The sequence below is a fragment of the Musca autumnalis genome, unplaced genomic scaffold (assembly GCF_047663935.1).
Source record: "Musca autumnalis isolate F117 unplaced genomic scaffold, ASM4766393v1 scaffold_1, whole genome shotgun sequence".
NCBI lineage: Eukaryota > Metazoa > Arthropoda > Insecta > Diptera > Muscidae > Musca > Musca autumnalis.
Genome location: NW_027411644.1, coordinates 126550406 through 126569858, shown reverse-complemented (window position 1 = coordinate 126569858; position 19453 = coordinate 126550406). Strand labels below are relative to the sequence as shown.

At 36.3% G+C, this 19453-nt stretch overlaps 1 protein-coding gene and 1 long non-coding RNA gene across 10 annotated transcripts in view; one reads left to right on the top strand and one right to left on the bottom strand.

The window, feature by feature from the left end:
- Positions 1 to 19453, top strand: part of alpha-Cat (catenin alpha) — a 204151-nt gene that overhangs the window by 158257 nt on the left and 26441 nt on the right. The gene's annotated exons all lie outside the window — the stretch shown is intronic.
- Positions 11573 to 14643, bottom strand: LOC141406661 (uncharacterized). 7 transcript variants are annotated; one of them, XR_012413466.1, is made up of 6 exons: positions 14458 to 14643; positions 14283 to 14378; positions 14080 to 14206; positions 13418 to 14001; positions 12131 to 12195; positions 11573 to 12069 (listed from the first exon to the last, which is right to left on the bottom strand). It is a non-coding gene; the product is annotated as an uncharacterized lncRNA (long non-coding RNA). The 7 variants fall into 7 exon arrangements; XR_012413467.1 differs by having other exon boundaries at positions 14080 to 14164; XR_012413461.1 differs by having other exon boundaries at positions 14080 to 14378.

Here is a 19453-nt window from a genome sequence, read left to right as displayed (position 1 = left end):
CTACCTCGGCACTGCCATAAACACAACAAACAACATCAGTTGTGAAATAAGAAGAAGAATTGTATTGGCCAACAGATGCTACTATGGATTAAGTAAGCAATTTAAAAACAAAGCCACATCTCGTCAAACAAAAATAACACTATACAAAACGCTGATACTACCCGTGCTAATGTATGGCTCCGAAGCATGGGTACTTGCGCAAGCAGATAAGGCAGTGCTTGGTGTGTTTGAGAGGAAAATTCTTCGAAAGATCTACGGGCCGATTTGCGTTGACGGTGAATATCGACGTCGTATGAACCACGAGCTATATAAGCTATACAAAGACATGCATATAGTTAAACGTATCGAGATGCAACGATTGCGTTGGCTAGGCCATATCATGAGAATGAGCGATAATGAACCCGCTAAAAAGGCGTATGAATACATGCCACATGGCGGTGCACGCAGAATCGGCAGGCCTAAGCTTCGATGGAGCACACAAGTGGATGAAGAAATGGAAAGGCGGGGTATTCCAAAAAGTCAAGCGAAAAACAGAGAGGAATGGAGATCTTTTCTTAGTTCGGTCTATGGAACAAATGTTCTGTAATGGGCCAACTAAGTAAGTAAGTATGTGTTTAGCGTAGACAAGATCTCCAGTGATGAAATTTCGTTGTTTTGTACCATGTTTCCGGTTGTAATGTTTCTCCATTTGAATGTTTCTCTCTCTGCTCACTGGTGGAGGCTTTGTTATTAAATCGAAAACTGTTCTCATTTTCCGACCTAGTTATTCTTCAGCGCGCGAACATATTAAAATAAACATTCCATGCCACGGAAACCAAACGTTTATTAAAAAGTAGAGTTGATTTTAAATTATATTGCACAAGGTCAATTGTGAGTCATTGATGCACCTTACCTGTGACCATTTGTGGTATGACGAGGTCTAATGTCATACCGAGGTACACTTGTCCCACCCTGTCGCCTATGACATTGTATGTACCTTTAATTTAGCAATGTCCCTTAATGTGACCTTCAAATCCTAAAAGCCTTGGTTACCCAACATTCCTTTTAAATGCGAAGTCAGTTTAGCATTTCATATTCATAACAAAATTCATTTTATTGAACATAATTCATAATAATTTTAAGAAAAAATTAATTGAAATTAAAAATGAAAAATTAATTGCATATTTGCATTAATTATTAAATTAATTAAACATAAAAAAATAAGAAGAAAAAGCTAGAAAAAAGGCTAAATGTCAAAATATTTTCGTTTATAACAAAAACCCCATTTTGTGCAATGGCACTAACCAAAAAGTCTAATTAGGAAGCCTGATGATTGAGCTCAATAATCTAGCACTCAAAAAATTACCCATTAAAATATTATATTTGGGTCAGGTCTAAAAATGTTTGCTGGGTTGTGTTCTAATATTTGACACTCATCTTCTTTTACAAAAACTCTAAACTATTCTTAAATTCCTAACGGGATGTTATTTACAAAAAAGAATAGAAAAAATGTATGTCTATTTATGTATGCACATGAAGGTCAACTAAGTACCGTTATGTACAGAAAGCAAGAAATTCAGGAAAAGCAAAATTCAATAACTCGAAAAAAAAATTATGTATACATACATATGTATTACATATTTATCAATATGTAAATATGTCGTTTATGAACCGTTATTTGCAGCAGGTTAATTTTTATGGAAATGGCAAAAATTAAGTGGAACGAAACTATTTTGTAAAAGTTTTATGATGTCTAAAATTTCCACATTATAATATTCTAAATTTCCACAAATCACTACATTTTAATTTCAATTATACATCACCGCATAAATTGTTTACGTGGTTATGTCTGGGTGCATGTCCCACAGCTGGGAAGGATTGATGTTTTTTTTTCTTTCTTCTGTGTCTATAGAGATCTGTTCCTTTGCTTGGCAGTGACGTCAATAATTCCAGAATAATGCTCGTAATTGTTGTTGTAAATTCTCTTCGCAATTCACCAATGTAAGGTCAGGAATGCCCTTTACAAGATTTGGAATATTCCAGTTTTGTTGATGTCACTATGCATTAAAACGCAAAATCAGTAAAAAAATCACTTTGGGCAAACATGCATATTTTGCAATGCCTTACCTTGAAAATAATTCAAATTTATTGCATTAAATGCAAATTCATTTGTGAGGCTTGAGGTCTTTGCAAAATGTCACAATGTAATATTCACTTATTAAGGTTCTTATTATTTGAAGATCTTCTTATTAGAATATCCCCTTTTAAAGAGGTTATGTGACAGTCTTTAACATTCGTGCACACTTTGCTAAAATATTTATTTTCACTACGGTCGAAATATGATTTTTATTTTCTTGCTGTTGTGCTCCCTTTGCTGATTATTAATAAATGATCACTGTGATGGCTTGATCGTGTTTCACATTTACACATACGTATGTGTGATAGTGAATGTAATTAGACTTACAGTGGTGCCAAACCCCAGTGTTGCCACTAGGCCATCCTTCGTCTCTAGATCTATGATCGTAGAACGAACAGGCAGGATAGCCGAAAAAAAACGTGTGGCTCGACCCACGAAGCCGGGCTCTACTAAAAACAGAAATATGCATATGCTATGCTCGAAGGTCTGAAGCATGGTATTTACCAATGTAATTCCCCTTGAGGTCTTCAATGTCATATAGGGCATTACCTATTTTCTTCCGAATTCGGCATTTGACATATTTTGGATTAAATTTCGCATTAATAGCGTTTTTAAAATCACTTTGACAGTGATTTACCCTAAAGACTTCCTGTCCTTCAACAAAATTAATGGGTCTGACTCTAGTATTATAGGTCCTGGCAGCTTTCTCATGTGCTAGGTCAAGATTCTTTCGAATTTTATCACGTATATTTTGTAGTCGATCTGCATTTTGAACTCTGGTATCATCGTTTATCATATTCAATTGATTTAAAATTGAATATGTCGACCCATGCAAAATCATATTTTGACCAAATGCTGCAAAATAAGGTGAAGTCTGAATAGCAGAATGGTAATCACTGCGTAATACCGATAAAATTCTATAAATGTCTCTATCCCAATTTGTATGGTCAGACTCATCTTTAAGGAAAAGTCTAATCTTCGAAATAATCTCTCTATTTGCTCTTTCGGAGGCATTCGCCTGCGGAGAGTAAAAACCTGTTGTTATGTGGGTGATTCCAAAAAGTGAAAAGAAGTCTTGCATCTCTTTGGAGACAAACTGTCTACCATTGTCACTGTGGACATATTGTGGAACACCGAAAGTGCAAAAGAGCTCATTCTCGAAGAAGTCAATGACGTTTATAAAGTGGCCGATCTCATAGGCTTCAGAAAAATAAATTTAGTAAGATGATCAACCACAATGAACAACTGACAATTTTTCGACTTACTACATGGGTAAGGACCCAAGAAATCACAATATAACCTCTGAAAAGGTCTAAAAGTAATAAATTGTTCACCCATTGGTGGTCTAGAGATCCGATTATTCGGCTTAATCATCTTACAATCATCACATTTCCTGATAAAGTCTTTAACATCACGTGCCATCCGTGGCCAAAAGAATTTTTGTCTAAGTCTATAGAGTGCCTTGTGGTAACCTCCATGACAACCTTGTTCATGAGCTTTATTAATAATGTCATGAGTCAAGGTCTGGGGTAGCCATATCCTCCAAAGACTCTCTTCGGTTTCTTCTCCATCACGAACCCTTTTGTGGATCACATTATTAGAAACACGAAGGTCAGGTAATGATTCTTTATTTTCCCGAATGTTATTTTTCAATTTCGAATAATCAGGGCTGTCAAATTCGGGTGACGTGAGGTTTATATCAGGTGGAGCTAAATTAAGGTCGAGTTCATCGACATTAAATCTTGATAAAGTATCTGGAACTACGTTTAACGTACCTTTCCTATGCTCCATCTTAAAATCAAAACCTTGGAGCTTGAGGCTCCATCTAGCAAGTCTACCAGACAGGTCCTTTTGACTCATGAGCCATTTGAGGCTTGAGTGGTCGGTCACAATTTTGAAAGGAAGTCCTTCAATATAAGGTCTGAATCGCTGTACACAAGTGATGGCTGCTAGGCATTCAAGCTCTGTCACTGTATAATTGCGTTGAGCCTTATTCAGTTTTTGTGACACAAAAGCGATGGGATGTTCTTTTCCTTCATCGTCTACTTGGTAAAGAACACCACCTACTCCTACTCGGGAGGCGTCGCACTGGACTACAAACTCCCTATTAAAGTCTGGTTGTGCCAGTACAGGTGCGCTTGAAAGTGCAACTTTTAATTTCGAAAATGAGTGTATGGCTTCTGGTGAGAGCTTAAAAGGTTTATTTGACTTTTGAAGACAATCAGTAAGAGGTCCAGAAAGGTCAGAAAAATTATCGATGAATGCACGATACCAATTCGCCATGCCAACAAAACGTCTAACTTGGCGTGGGGTCTTTGGGAGAGGAAAGTTAACAATAGCCTCGACTTTGTCGGGGTCAACTTTCAAAATTCCACCTCCTATCCTATAACCAAGATATTTCATCTCTCGTTGACAAAAGTTGCTCTTTTTCACATTAATTGTGAGGCCAGCTGATTTTAGGCACTGAGCTACTTCGGCTAATAAGGTCATATGGCTTTCAAAGTCAGGACTACTTACGAGGAGGTCGTCTAAATAAATAAAGACTCGGTCTCTTATCCTTGAAGGTATAGTTTTGTCCATAAGACGGCTCATAGTCTGAGGTCCATTGCAAACACCGAAAGGCATTACTTTATATTGATAAAGAGGTCGCCCTGGTACTGCAAAGGCTGTCTTTTCTTTAGAGGTCTCAGACAATTTTATTTGAAAATAAGCGTCTTTAAGGTCTATCCCAGTTATATAATGGGTGTCTTGAAGACGACTCAATAAGCCGTTAATATGAGGAAGTGGGTAGGAATCCTTTTTAGTTAAGGAATTCAACTTCCTACAATCAAGACAAAGTCTTATTTTCCCAGGCTTCCTAACTGTAACTATGGGACTACACCAAGGAGAGTTTGATTCCTCTATTACACCGAGGTCTAAAAGTCGATCTAACTCCTCGTAAACTTCTGCTTGTCTAGGGGGCGAAAGGGGGTAATGCTTGGATATGACAGGAGTTGCATCTCCAGTGTCAATATGATGCTCAATAAGTTTTGTGCAACCAAGCCCTAACTTTTCGAAAGATGGGAAGTCTAAAATTCTGGTGTCGAGTTCAAGTTTTTGTTCTGGGGTGAGGTCGTGAAATAAAGCGTCTTTATTTTCTTTTATCTCCAAACTTGAAATGTCGGGTATAATCTTGGGAGCAAGAGCATATGCTCTCCAAAAATCCACTTCAAGATATCCCTCTTGAGATAAGGTCGGAACTATATAAAAGACGATATTTTTCTTCACACCTTTAAATATCACTGGAAGTGAACAAAAACCAAGAACTTCATTCTTCGTACCATTTGCTGTTGAAATTTTAGATCTAAATCTATCCAATTTAATATTGTTTTTCTTTATAAAGTCTAAGCTACCCTTTCCTAAAACAGATACATTTGCCCCAGAGTCTAGCAAACATAGAAGGTCATAATCAAAAATTGTAATCCTGGCATATGGTCTACCATCATCAGAAGTGGATAAGAATGATGATTCGATAGCTTTTCTAAATATTTTTCTCTTTTTGTACCTTTCTCTGCATTTTAAGATCTGCCACGTAGGCTGAATTATTAATTTATTAGTCCATTCTGGTAATTGATCGGAAGAGAAATGTCCCTGTAGAATATTTCCTTCCGATGTAAAATTCGATTCGGGAATTAATTTTGGGAACGAGGGTCCCCGGTTAACTTCTCGCTCCGACGGAAGTTTAAATTATGTGTATTCGTACACTTAGGTGTGGTTACTCCCCTATTTCCACATTTGAAACAAAAAAATATGTCTCGATTCATCAGGACAATAAATATAACTATGCCCCATTTGAAGGCAATTCCAACATTTAATGCATGGTAGAACAAGAAAAGGTAGCAGCAATACCCAGCTGACTGAACTGGGTTGTAGTGTTAGTGTCAAATTCCATACGACATTTTATGTATTTATTTCTATGTTCGATGTATGTTAGGGATATATATTTTTGAAGAACAAATTTATTCATAAAAAAAAAACTATTTCCCATAAAGACGGCTTCATATCATTGATTGTAACCTCCTACAGGTCCGAACGACATGCCGCACACTAAAACACCGCTTATAGAGGCGGTACAATATTTGTTAATATGCGTGGTATTTTGTTAAACTTGAAAATAATAAAACCCTAATAAACATGTGCTTTTTCGTTTTCAAAAACAAACGATTGAAGCAGCTTCTCTGTTTTCAATGAATTACCAGCGACCCCAAACATTTTTGCAAGAATTCTACTTTCTGCGAGAAGTTATGCATTCAGTGGAATAATATGGAAACATTCAAATTGAAAATCTAACGAGTTTCCATTCATGTTCTTCAAAATTTGTAATCAAATGTGAAAAATTATTAGTTTTTTAAATTCCAATAATTTATAATTTCCTTGTTTTGTTTACATGTACGTTGACACTAAGGTTTACAAACAAAAACAAATTTCAATGTGGTTGTTGTTGAGTTGTATTTGTTGTAGTATTAACTTTACCTTGTATTTGTTCTACCATGCATTTAATGCTAGAATAATCTCGCTTATTTTGAGGTCTGGTTACCCTCAAAGCTTCAACCTGTGGATCGGGTTCTTCATCAGAATCGTCGGAAACATTTTCAACCGAGATCTCATTTACATGTCTAGGTCGGGTTACAGTAATTTGGGATTTATTTTCTTGAAGTACCTTCTCGGCCTTCCTAGCAATGTCCCTAAGCTCACTTAAATCCTTTGGGCTAGCTATGAAAAGCATAATCTTAAGGTCAGTATTCACATTTTTCTTAATAATGTCTATTACTGAAGCATCAGGTAATGGTTGACCAAGCCGTTGGTTCATTTGGACTATTACTGAATGAAAGTCATCATAACTTTCTTTAGAATGCTGTTTACGAGTAGACATCCTTATAATTACCTCATGATCACTTTCAAGATTTCCAAATTCGCGGGTCATGGCAGCTTTGAGCTGAGGGTAGGTCATCCAGTACCACTCATCAGCTTTTCCATTCAGGAAAACTTGAAAATTTGCCATTAAATGATCATATGGGCACTGAGACCTTTTCGTAAGGGTATCTATTTTAAATAAAAAGTCCGAAACACTACCTGTACCATTGTATGTGATATTCCAATCTTTAAGATTTTTCGAAAATCTAGAAGAAAAGTTTGAAGGTATGCTCGTATTTGGAGAAGGTAAGTCCCCATCAATTCTGTTCTCAGAAGTCGCTCTAGAACCCGTAGGTTGGCTTAATGTCTGTCGAATCGAGCTAATTTCTCTCCTAAATTCTTCCTGAGTTTCCCTCATAACTTCTCGGAAATATAAAAGAAGTGACTGTGAATCAAGGTCCTGATTATCAGGGCGTTTTGTCAATGGTGGAGGAGGTCTACCAGATCCCTCGTTATTTTCTTCTGACGCCATATTTGGTGGATTAATTAAGTCTTCAGACGAATCAGTATCTTCTGACTCAATAGATAAAAATAATGATTTACCTCGACCTCTAGTGGAAGTAGCAGAAGTATTTAAAATATTTTTAGAATTAGCTTTGGTACTGAAAAGTCCTGCACTACTAGTTCTATTGTAAATCCTAGTAGTTGGAGAACCTCTACCTCTGGTACTGGAAAATGGTGTATTTAGTGAACGTTTACTTGATGTACTTGAAGTCGATCGAGTAACACGTTTGCTCATATTTCAAAAAAAAAAATATATATATATGTCAGAAAATAACTTTAAATGTATTAAAGTTTTCAAATAAATCGAAAATATTTCATAAAATTTCAAGAAATGTTGAGTAACAATACTATTAAGTCTTCAGGTCACACTCAAAGAATTGCAAAGATACCGAAGTATACTGTCTATTCTATATATCTTTGGCTCATCAATATCTCCCAAATGAAGAAATTAATTGATGACTCAAAGGTAAATTTATTCATATTCAGAAATCTGCTGATCTATTTTTATTATTCTAGTGCTTTAGCCTTATGTCCTAACATTGACCAGCGTCTATTGTCCAATATCTTATAAAAGACCAGACAAAAGTCTGAAGGAAAAGTCAAGACAAAATCGATTTACCTAGAAATGATTCCTTTATGCAACATAAACTGAACTACTCTTAGTCGTCAGTCTGGACTCTAAATTCCTCATCAAAAGATAAAAAAGATCTAGGCATTTGAAAATAGAAATCTGAATACAGATCTATTTATTTCAATGTATGTCATTTTATAGTCAATTTTACCAAGTATATACAGGTCCCAGTAAAAAGGTCTTATAAAAATGTCAAAAATATCCATGAATAGAAAAAAAAACAAATATGTCACTAAAATGTTCCAACAGAAATCACCTGTATATGATTCAATTAAAACAATCGTTAATAAGATCCAATCAATGACTCAGAATTTTTAAATTTGTTCAAAAGAACTGATTTTTGGAAAAAGTTGCAAAAATAATTTAAAATCAAAAGGTCAAAATACACAAAATGTATTTCGTTGGGCGCCATATATGTTACGCGCCGGCTATCCGCTGAATAAAATCTAAGCATAAAATCGAATAAAAATGTATGAAAAATATACGAGGTCGGTTTGGGCATGGTAAGATAACAAATTTGCCTGGCTAACTCATCCACGAGGTAAGTTCTCAACCCGTTATTCTTCAGCGCGCGAACATATTAAAATAAACATTCCATGCCACGGAAACCAAACGTTTATTAAAAAGTAGAGTTGATTTTAAATTATATTGCACAAGGTCAATTGTGAGTCATTGATGCACCTTACCTGTGACCATTTGTGGTATGACGAGGTCTAATGTCATACCGAGGTACACTTGTCCCACCCTGTCGCCTATGACATTGTATGTACCTTTAATTTAGCAATGTCCCTTAATGTGACCTTCAAATCCTAAAAGCCTTGGTTACCCAACATTCCTTTTAAATGCGAAGTCAGTTTAGCATTTCATATTCATAACAAAATTCATTTTATTGAACATAATTCATAATAATTTTAAGAAAAAATTAATTGAAATTAAAAATGAAAAATTAATTGCATATTTGCATTAATTATTAAATTAATTAATGGATATGAAATTCTTTTGTTCGACTCAAATTGTAGGGTAATCAGCTTTAGGGCCATATAGCAAATTTCTCATTTTGTTTAATTTGCTGGATGGGCTTATTGACATGTTTATCGATACAGAGTCGGCGGAAAAGGGAACTGATGAAGTTGTTTGGTGACAACTGAAACTATAGTATTCCCTACCCTCCGCCCGCAACTAATCAATTTCATATCCACTGTAAAACATTTTGTTGTTATTCAAATACTTGAATACAACAAAATATGGACTAAAGCTGAAATAAACACAAAGATGTTAATTAAACATAAAAAATAAGAAGAAAAAGCTAGAAAAAAGGCTAAATGTCAAAATATTTTCGTTTATAACAAAAACCCCATTTTGTGCAATGGCACTAACCAAAAAGTCTAATTAGGAAGCCTGATGATTGAGCTCAATAATCTAGCACTCAAAAAATTACCCATTAAAATATTATATTTGGGTCAGGTCTAAAAATGTTTGCTGGGTTGTGTTCTAATATTTGACACTCATCTTCTTTTACAAAAACTCTAAACTATTCTTAAATTCCTAACGGGATGTTATTTACAAAAAAGAATAGAAAAAATGTATGTCTATTTATGTATGCACATGAAGGTCAACTAAGTACCGTTATGTACAGAAAGCAAGAAATTCAGGAAAAGCAAAATTCAATAACTCGAAAAAAAATTATGTATACATACATATGTATTACATATTTATCAATATGTAAATATGTCGTTTATGAACCGTTATTTGCAGCAGGTTAATTTTTATGGAAATGGCAAAAATTAAGTGGAACGAAACTATTTTGTAAAAGTTTTATGATGTCTAAAATTTCCACATTATAATATTCTAAATTTCCACAAATCACTACATTTTAATTTCATTAATACATCACCGCATAAATTGTTTACGTGGTTATGTCTGGGTGCATGTCCCACAGCTGGGAAGGATTGATGGTTTTTTTTTTCTTTCTTCTGTGTCTATAGAGATCTGTTCCTTTGCTTGGCAGTGACGTCAATAATTCCAGAATAATACTCGTAATTGTTGTTGTAAATTCTCTTCGCAATTCACCAATGTAAGGTCAGGAATGCCCTTTACAAGATTTGGAATTTTCCAGTTTTGTTGATGTCACTATGCATTAAAACGCAAAATCAGTAAAAAAAATCACTTTGGGCAAACATGCATATTTTGCAATGCCTTGAAAATAATTCAAATTTATTGCATTAAATGCAAATTCATTTGTGAGGCTTGAGGTCTTTGCAAAATGTCACAATGTAATATTCACTTATTAAGGTTCTTATTATTTGAAGATCTTCTTATTAGAATATCCCCTTTTAAAGAGGTTATGTGACAGTCTTTAACATTCGTGCACACTTTGCTAAAATATTTATTTTCACTACGGTCGAAATATGATTTTTATTTTCTTGCTGTTGTGCTCCCTTTGCTGATTATTAATAAATGATCACTGTGATGGCTTGATCGTGTTTCACATTTACACATACGTATGTGTGATAGTGAATGTAATTAGACTTACAGTGGATTTCGGATTTTAGAACCCTAACCATTTGGTTGCAATTTTATAAGCGCTTTTTATTTTTTTCCGAATTAAAAAGAATTCAACAATTTATTAACAATTTTAGCAGGTATTCTATCAGATGTTACCAAGTCTGATGATACCTGCAAATCAACATTCATCGGCAATGGAAATTGCAAATCCGTTGCAACAAACTCAACCACCGCCATCGAATATTGGTATAAACAACAATAACAACAAACGTTTGCGGTTAGAAGATGGACCGCCGCCGGCAGAAATTGATATCACTGGATTAAATTATGATCCTAACAACCAAAACAGGTTTGCAATGTTTGCGCAATTAGAAATAGAAAATACCCAACAACAACGTCGTCAACAACACAGCAATGATGATCCCAAATCTACGTCTGATAATCAAAAACCCAGCAAAACCTTTTGCCCGCCAATTTTTTTCCACAACATAAATGTAAAACGTCTAGTTGAACAACTAGAAGCCATGGAACCAAAAATTGACTATAAATTAAAAAATACTGGTCTGAATAAATGCAAGCTATATTTGTCAGATCCTGAAGCGCATAGAGCAATGTTGGAAAAATTGCGTGAAAAACCTGTACAGGCATACTCCTACACTCCAAAACAACTAAAACAAGTGTATCTTGTGTTAAGAGGAATGTATCATGGAATTGATACAGAAAAAGTTAAAAAAATATTTGATGAAATCTTTTTCCCACATTGGGGTGGCTATTTTAATAAAACGTACCCTAAGCTACAGACGTCTTGAAATCCAAAATGTTGGCATTAATGCCGTTTTTGTAGAAATCGAAACAAGAAATAATTTTGTGCGCAAATATTTGCTGGGCTCACTATATATCCCATGCAACTACAATTCACAAAAACTTATCAATGGGTTAAATAATTGTATTCTAGCAACATCTGGTTATGATGGTTTTATTTTTGGTGGTGACCTTAACTCAAAAAATGTTTCATGGGGAGATGTCATTGATAATTCCAATGGAAGATCTCTTAATAATTGGTTGCTTGATAATGCTATGGATGTTTTGAGAATTTGCTGCTCAACTCCGTCATACCCAAACGGATGTTCCTTCCTGGATCATTTTCTTCTTAGCCCCAATTTAATTGATGTCCATTCTGGAAATTATAAGATCACGAGCCTTCCTTCATTCTCTGATCATTTTCCGATGAAGTTGGAAATAACCTTCGATACGGCCAATCTAATCCTGAGGTCTCCACCAGTATTTATTTCTTATAAAACTACTAATTGGGTCAATTATCGCCATCAATTTGATTCAGCCGTTACTCAAATTCTGCCACCTGCAAATAGAAGTTTGAATAATGATGAAATTAATGACTATATAAAGGATTTTGAAAATACCTTCCACACCATACACGATCAACACTGCCAGAAAATTGAGTTCAAAAATCATAAAATTATACTCTCTGAAAATATAAAAAAAAATGTTTAAAATTAAATATCAGTGGCAAAAGGAATTAAAAAACATCTTCCATAGAAATGGAAACAGATTAAGCAGTGAGTACAACTTACTATCTAAACAAATACAGTTATTAAAAATAATTATAAGAGACCTTATAAATAAAGAAGAGGCAAAAATTTTTAACGATAAATTAAAAAACATTAAGCCTGGGCCCACTGCTTTCAAGGAAGTTTATAATATTGTTGGAAAAGGAAAATCACAATTTTGTCAGAAGTTGCATATAGATAATGTAACAATTACTACAGGCCCTGAAATTGCCAGTGCTTTTCATAACCACTTTGTGAATACATTTCGTGAGAACATACCAGAGACTCCGCCTCCTGATATTGAAAATTGCATATCAGCTTGTTTGGAGCCCATATCCAACCATATATATACTTTTAATGACGAATTCAACTCACTGGATAATTTGGATAATTATCACTTTACTTCTACCTCCATCGTCAAATCATATATTGGTTGTATAAATACGAAAAAATCGAGTGGCTTAGACGGCATATCAAACTTCGTCATAAAAAATTTTCCAGAAACAGCCATTAAATTTCTTACCATCATTTTCAATAATTGCCTGAACAACGGTTATTTCCCGGACGCATGGAAGTTGGCAAAAATCATTCCTGTAAAGAAAAAGCCTGATAGTGCAACACCTGAAGAATTCCGACCAATTTCATTAGTTTCGAATATTGGAAAAATATTTGAACGTATTCTAAGAGAAAAACTGGAAAATGAATTCATTATACATCCTGTTTCGCCCTTCCAATTTGGTTTCAAAGCAGCTCATTCTACAAATCACGCTTTACTCAAATTTCACAGCGATATAACGAGCCATCTAAGAGAGAAGACATGTACCGTAGCTATCTCTCTAGACATTCAGAAAGCGTTTGATTCGGTATATCACAAAGGAATACTATACAAGCTAATAGAGCTTAATGTAGATCCCTTTTTAATCAAATTGTTCCAGAGTTTTTTGACCAACAGAAAATTTACCGTACTAATCAACGATTCTATGTCTACCTATGGCGCTATTGAAAGTGGGGTCCCCCAAGGCAGTGTACTATCACCCTTCCTCTTCAATTTGTTCCTGCACGATTTTCCTCACGTCGCTGAAAATTCCAAAGCTATTTTATACGCTGATGATTGTCTGATTTATAGTCACAATAACTCACCAATCTCTGCTCTCAGCAATGCGGCTCATCATCTAGGCACAATAAACGCCTACTACAAAACCTGGGGAATTTCCATAAATGCTGCTAAATCAAAGGCAATTTGCATCAGAAATGCTTCAGGAAAATGCCACAGAAGTGTAGTGCCTGAATCCAAGATATTACATCTCTCTCTTAATGGTGTAGAAATTCCATTTAGTGATACCTTCAAATATTTGGGAGTGAATATAAACAAACTATTTAAATTTAATGATCACGCCAGAGCCTCATTAAAAAAAGCCAAAAGGACAGCTGGCCGTCTTTCGTTTATGATGTGTAATACTTATCTGCGTCAGAGTACCAAGTTGCTGCTGTACAAAGTTGCAATTCGCCCCATTATTTGCTATGGTTTCCCAATGTGGTTTTCCATTTCTCCAACTGTGGCAAAAGATATTGAATTATTTGAACGGAAAATCTTGAGAAAATGCGTTGGCAAGAATTTCCAGAATCCCACTAAGCGTTTCTCTAATCAACATATTTACAGCAGCGCTAACATTGTGCCGTTCTGTAGATATGCGCTGTCCTTGCAAAAGAGATTTGTAGAAAATCTGGAAGTACATGACAATCAGTTATTAAGCGATATATATGCTGCTGAGAGAAATATAACATGGTCCGGATCCACTTACCTTTCGCCAATTGGCATATTAAATGAAAATCTTGACAACGATCCCGATCAATACTCACTACCTCAATTTTTCAACAAGACGATTCCTGGAACACACAGGGGATAATTAGAACATTGTTCGCCATAATCTGTGATAATTTATTTACAATTATTTATTCAGAGTCTAAGTTACCACGATAGTACCTGATTTTTATATACACTTACCCTGTGAAAAAATTATTTATTATTGATCTCCATTCGTTACATTCCAAATGATTTACCCTTTATCTACGCATTGTTTACAATTTTCACAATTGATTGCTGTCGCAATTATTTGTTGTTTTTGAAATGTGTTTTCGACACACATCCATATGTTTTCAATTTTTTATTTGATACTTACCACAGTTTATCAGTTCGCTTTAGCATATATATTTGTTTTTATTAAATTTAGTATTTAAGTGTTGATTAGTCTTTAAGTATTTTGCAAACATTTGCTTTGCATGTCAAAACATAGATCGTGAGCAAATCTAAACTCTCTCATTCACATGTTTCTATATTACTATTACTCTTTATTTATAATGGCAAGTAGCCTTTACGAATGTCATTGTGCAGCGAAACAAAACGATTACAGTTTTGCGATTTATAGTTGTTATCGATAAGTACAACGAATTGTAAACGAAAAGAAAGAAGACTCAATAAATTTTATTACTACTACTACTACTAGACTTACAGTGGTGCCAAACTCCAGTGTTGCCACTAGGCCATCCTTAATGATTGACGTAGCGTATAGCATCGCGTATGTCGTCAGTCATATTAAGGTCGACACACATTGTGTGCGCCCTAATAAAATAAGGCGATCCGTTTCACTATGCTGTTTTTGTTTTCTGGCCTTTTTTGGAACCAAATATGGTGAGTAATGGCTTATGGTCGGTATGTAGGGTGAATTTTCTTTCGAAAATCATTTTGTGGAAACGTTGTACGGCGAAAACTAGTGCTAGTCCTTCTTTTTCGATTTGACTGTAATTTCGCTCCGTTGGAGTAAGTGATCTTGAGACGTGATGAATGGCTTTGACACTGTTGTCTGGGTAAGTATGGCTCCGATGCCATGTGATGATGCGTCCGCTGCAATGTGAATTGGCAATGCTGGATTGTAATGAGTTAGTAGTAAATCCGATGTTAGAATGCGTTTGAATTCGTTGAGAGATTGTTGACATTCTTTGGTCCAAATGAATTTGTGATTTTTTTAAGAGATCATCTAGTGGTTTTCGGATGTTTCTCATGTCGTAGACATACTTTTCATAGTGATTTATGGAGCCAAGTAAAGATCGTACTTCTGAAATGTTTTCAGGGACCTTGAGATTCTGTATTGAAAGAATTTTATCTGGATCAGGTCGTATGCCATTTTTATCTATGATTTGACCTAGATACTTGATTGGTGGTTTGAAAAATCGACATTTTTTTTCGAATTTGAGTTTGAACCCGTAATCTTGAATTTTCTGTAATAACAAATTAAGATTAGTTTTGTGATCGTGAAGAGATCTACTTGCCAAGACTATGTCGTCTATGTACGCTCGTGCTCCTTGGATGCCTGTGCATAGCTCATCCATGATTCGCTGGAAGGATCCTGGTGCTGATTTTATACCTGGAGTGAGGCGATTAAATCTGTATAACCCTTTGTGAGTATTAATAGTTAGCAAGTCTTTGCTTTGATCGTCGACTTCTATTTGTAGATATGCGTCAGATAGATCAAAATGACTAAATATCATACAATCGTGACAATCTGAGAGAATTTCTTCAGGAGTGGGCAGAGGATACTGATTTGGTTCAATTGAATTGTTGAGACCCGTGGAATAGTCTGCACAAATTCTAATTTTTCCGTTCCTTCTACTCACGACTATTGGCGCTGCAAATGTTGAAGAATTGATTGGTGTGATGATATTTGCTTTTTCAAGTGTATCTAGCTCTGTTTCTATTTCTGTTCTCACGGCATATGGTACTGGGCGTTTTGCAATGAATGTTTCTTTTGCGTCTGGAAGAAGTTTAATATGCACTTTGGTTTTTGCACAAAGGCCAAGACTGCTGTTGTCGAAATCAGGTTTGAACTTGCTTCTCAGGTTTGATATGTATTCATCGTTTGATATTTGGCGACACCAAGCTGAAATTGGTTTGTCCCAAAGGTTAAAACTTTGTATCCAGTCGATACCCATTATGTTTAAGTTATCGATTTCCGTGACGTAACATTGTAGAGTTAGCGTTTTGTCTGATACCGTTATGTTGCATTGACAATTTCCGATTAGGCTGATGCTGTTGGAATTCACGTCTGTTGCAGTATCATTTGTTTTGTGTACCAGTGGCTTACCTATGTATTCCCATGTTAATCGTGATATGATTGAAATATCAGATGCTGTGTCGATTTATCTCCACGGTGGTATATTTTCGCAATTGTTGAAATTGGAGTTGCTTCGAAGAGAATACAGCGTTGGCGTTGTTTTTTTGTTTTTGTCCGACTTGACTTCAGTTTTGTCTGTAGTGGACTTGCCTCGTTTTGCGCTTTTGCAAAAGTTATCCTTGTGACCTGTCTGCTGACACTTTGAACATTTATGATTTTTAAATGGACAGTATTTTGAGTAATGCATGTCTCCGCATAGGAATTTTATTGGAATGCTTGTTGTTGTTCTTGGCGAATTTCTTGACTGCGCAAATTGATTGCGATTGATGCTCGATCAATGTATTGTCTGTTTTCAAATCCATGAGTCGTTGAGTTTCATCTACAAGAGTGTCTAGAGTTATGGAGTCCTTTGCTTCGTCTAGCAATTTGAGTAAACGTAAGCGAATGTCGTTGTCTTTGCTTGATTGTAAACCTAAGACATAGATTAGACACTTGAATTGATCCACTTGCATTTCATTTAGCTTGAAGAGTTCGCACTGTAAGTTAACTCTACCGGCGTATTCCTTATAGTCTTCTCCATCAAGTTTTTTTCATTTGCAAACACTTGTAGCGTTGAGACACTTGAGTTTCTACCTTACCAAATAGTTTGTTAAGTTTCTCCAGGGTGTCTTTGAGACTCATTTCTGTTGGATTCTTTGTAAGGACGTAGTTCCTGAATCTTTCGTGAACACTGTTTGACATCTTTCTCCAGAGTAACGCAACTTTGTCATGATCGTCCAGAGATTGGGCTTCTTTTTCGAAGACATGTTGGTAGCGATTGTACCACGCTTGAAAAATTAATCCGCTTTCCGGTTCATAAACGAAGTCTGTCATGGAATGTGAACATTTGTTCCATAGACCGAACTAAGAAAAGATCTCCATTCCTCTCTGTTTTTCGCTTGACTTTTTGGATTACCGCGCCTTTCAATTTCTTCATCCACTTGTTTGCTCCATCGAAGCTTAGGCCTGCCGATTCTGCGTGCACCGCCATGGGGCATGTATTCATACGCCTTTTTAGCGGGTTCATCGTCGCTCATTCTCATGATATGGCCTAGCCAACGCAATCGTTGCATCTCGATACGTTTAACTATATTCATTTCTTTGTATAGCTTATATAGTTCGTGGTTCATACGACGTCGATATTCACCGTCAACGCAAATCGGCCCGTAGATCTTTCGAAGAATTTTCCTCTCAAACACACCAAGCACTGCCTTATCTGCTTGCGCAAGTACCCATGCTTCGGAGCCATACATTAGCACGGGTAGTATCAGCGTTTTGTATAGTGTTATTTTTGTTTGACGAGATGTGGCTTTGTTTTTAAATTGCTTACTTAGACCATAGTAGCATCTGTTGGCCAATACAATTCTTCTTCTTATTTCACAACTGATGTTGTTTGTTGTGTTTATGGCAGAGCCGAGGTAGACGAAGTCTTTAACTACCTCAAAATCGTAGGTACCAACTTCCACGGTTGGTCCGAGCTCTATGGACGCTTTGCGCGTCGACACCATCAATTTGGTCTTTTCGCCGTTTACCGCCAGACCCACTTTCGCAGATTCTGCTTCGACCTTCATAAAGGTATCAGTTACTTCCTTTACTGATCGTCCCATGATGTCTATGTCATCAGCATAGGCAAGTAACATGTGGCTATTGGTGTAAATTGTGCCATTTCTTTTGACATTTGCATCTCGTATTACCTTTTCCAGCAAAATGTTGAAAAGATCACACGAAAGGCTGTCTCCTTGTCTGAAACCTCTTTTGGTACAAAATTCTTCGGAGAGGTTCTTTCCAATTTTAACTGAGGACCTAGTATCAGTTAATGTCATCTTACAAAGCCGGATGAGCTTTGCGGGGATACCAAATTCAGACATTGCGTGGAATACCTTTGATCGGAGGGGACTGTCGAATGCTGCTTTATAATCGACAAAAAGATGAAATGTGTCGATCTGCACATCTTGGGTCTTCTCTAGGATTTGCCGCAGGGTAAATATCTGGTCAATGGTGGACTTGCCAGGTCTAAAGCCACATTGGTATGGTCCAATTATTTCGTTGACCATTGGCTTTAGTCGTTCGCACAATATCCCTGACACTATCTTATAGGCAATAGGGAGAAGACTTATGCCCCTATAGTTTGAGCATACAGTCTTATCTCCTTTCTTGTGGACGGGACATAGGATACTCAGGTTCCAATCGTCGGGTACGCGTTCTTCCTGCCAGATGGTGCTAACTAGCTGATGCATACACCTTATCAGCGCTTCGCCTCCGGTTTTAAACAGCTCGGCTGGTAAGCCATCGACTCCTGCTGCTTTATTATTCTTCAGCCGGTTGATTGCTGTTTTTACCTCATCTTGGCCGGGCGGTATACATTCTATACCATCTTCTGGAATTGGATCTGTGGTATCATCGTCTGCGCTACTATTGGATACCAGCAGATTGGAGAAATGTTCCTTCCATATCCTGAGCACGCTATCTGTATCTGTTACCAGATTACCTTGCTGGTCTCTACAGGAGGATGTGCCTGTACCAAAGCCATCTGTTTGATGCTTCACTCTTTGGTAGAATTTTCGGACTTCATTCTGGCTCCTGTACATCTCGATTTTTTCACACTCCCGCTTTTCCATTTGTCTCTTTTTCTTGCGGAAAAGACGTTTCTCTTCTCTCCTTTTCTCCCAATATCTCTCTCGTGCGCTACGCGTTGCTACTGATTGTAAAGTAGCTCTATATGCCGCATTTTTCTCTTCGGTAGCAGCACGACACTCCTGGTCATACAATGAATTCCTTTGTGGAGGTCTCTGGAATCCAAGTATGGATTTTGCGGCTGTTTGCATGGAGTGGGCAATATTTTGCCATTGTGTTGTTATGTTATCGGGACAAGGAGTGCTTGCGTTAAGCAATCGGGCTAGTTGAGTGGAATATGCTGTGGCTATCTGTTGTGTTTGCAGCCTATCGATGTCCAACTTCCGCGTTGTGT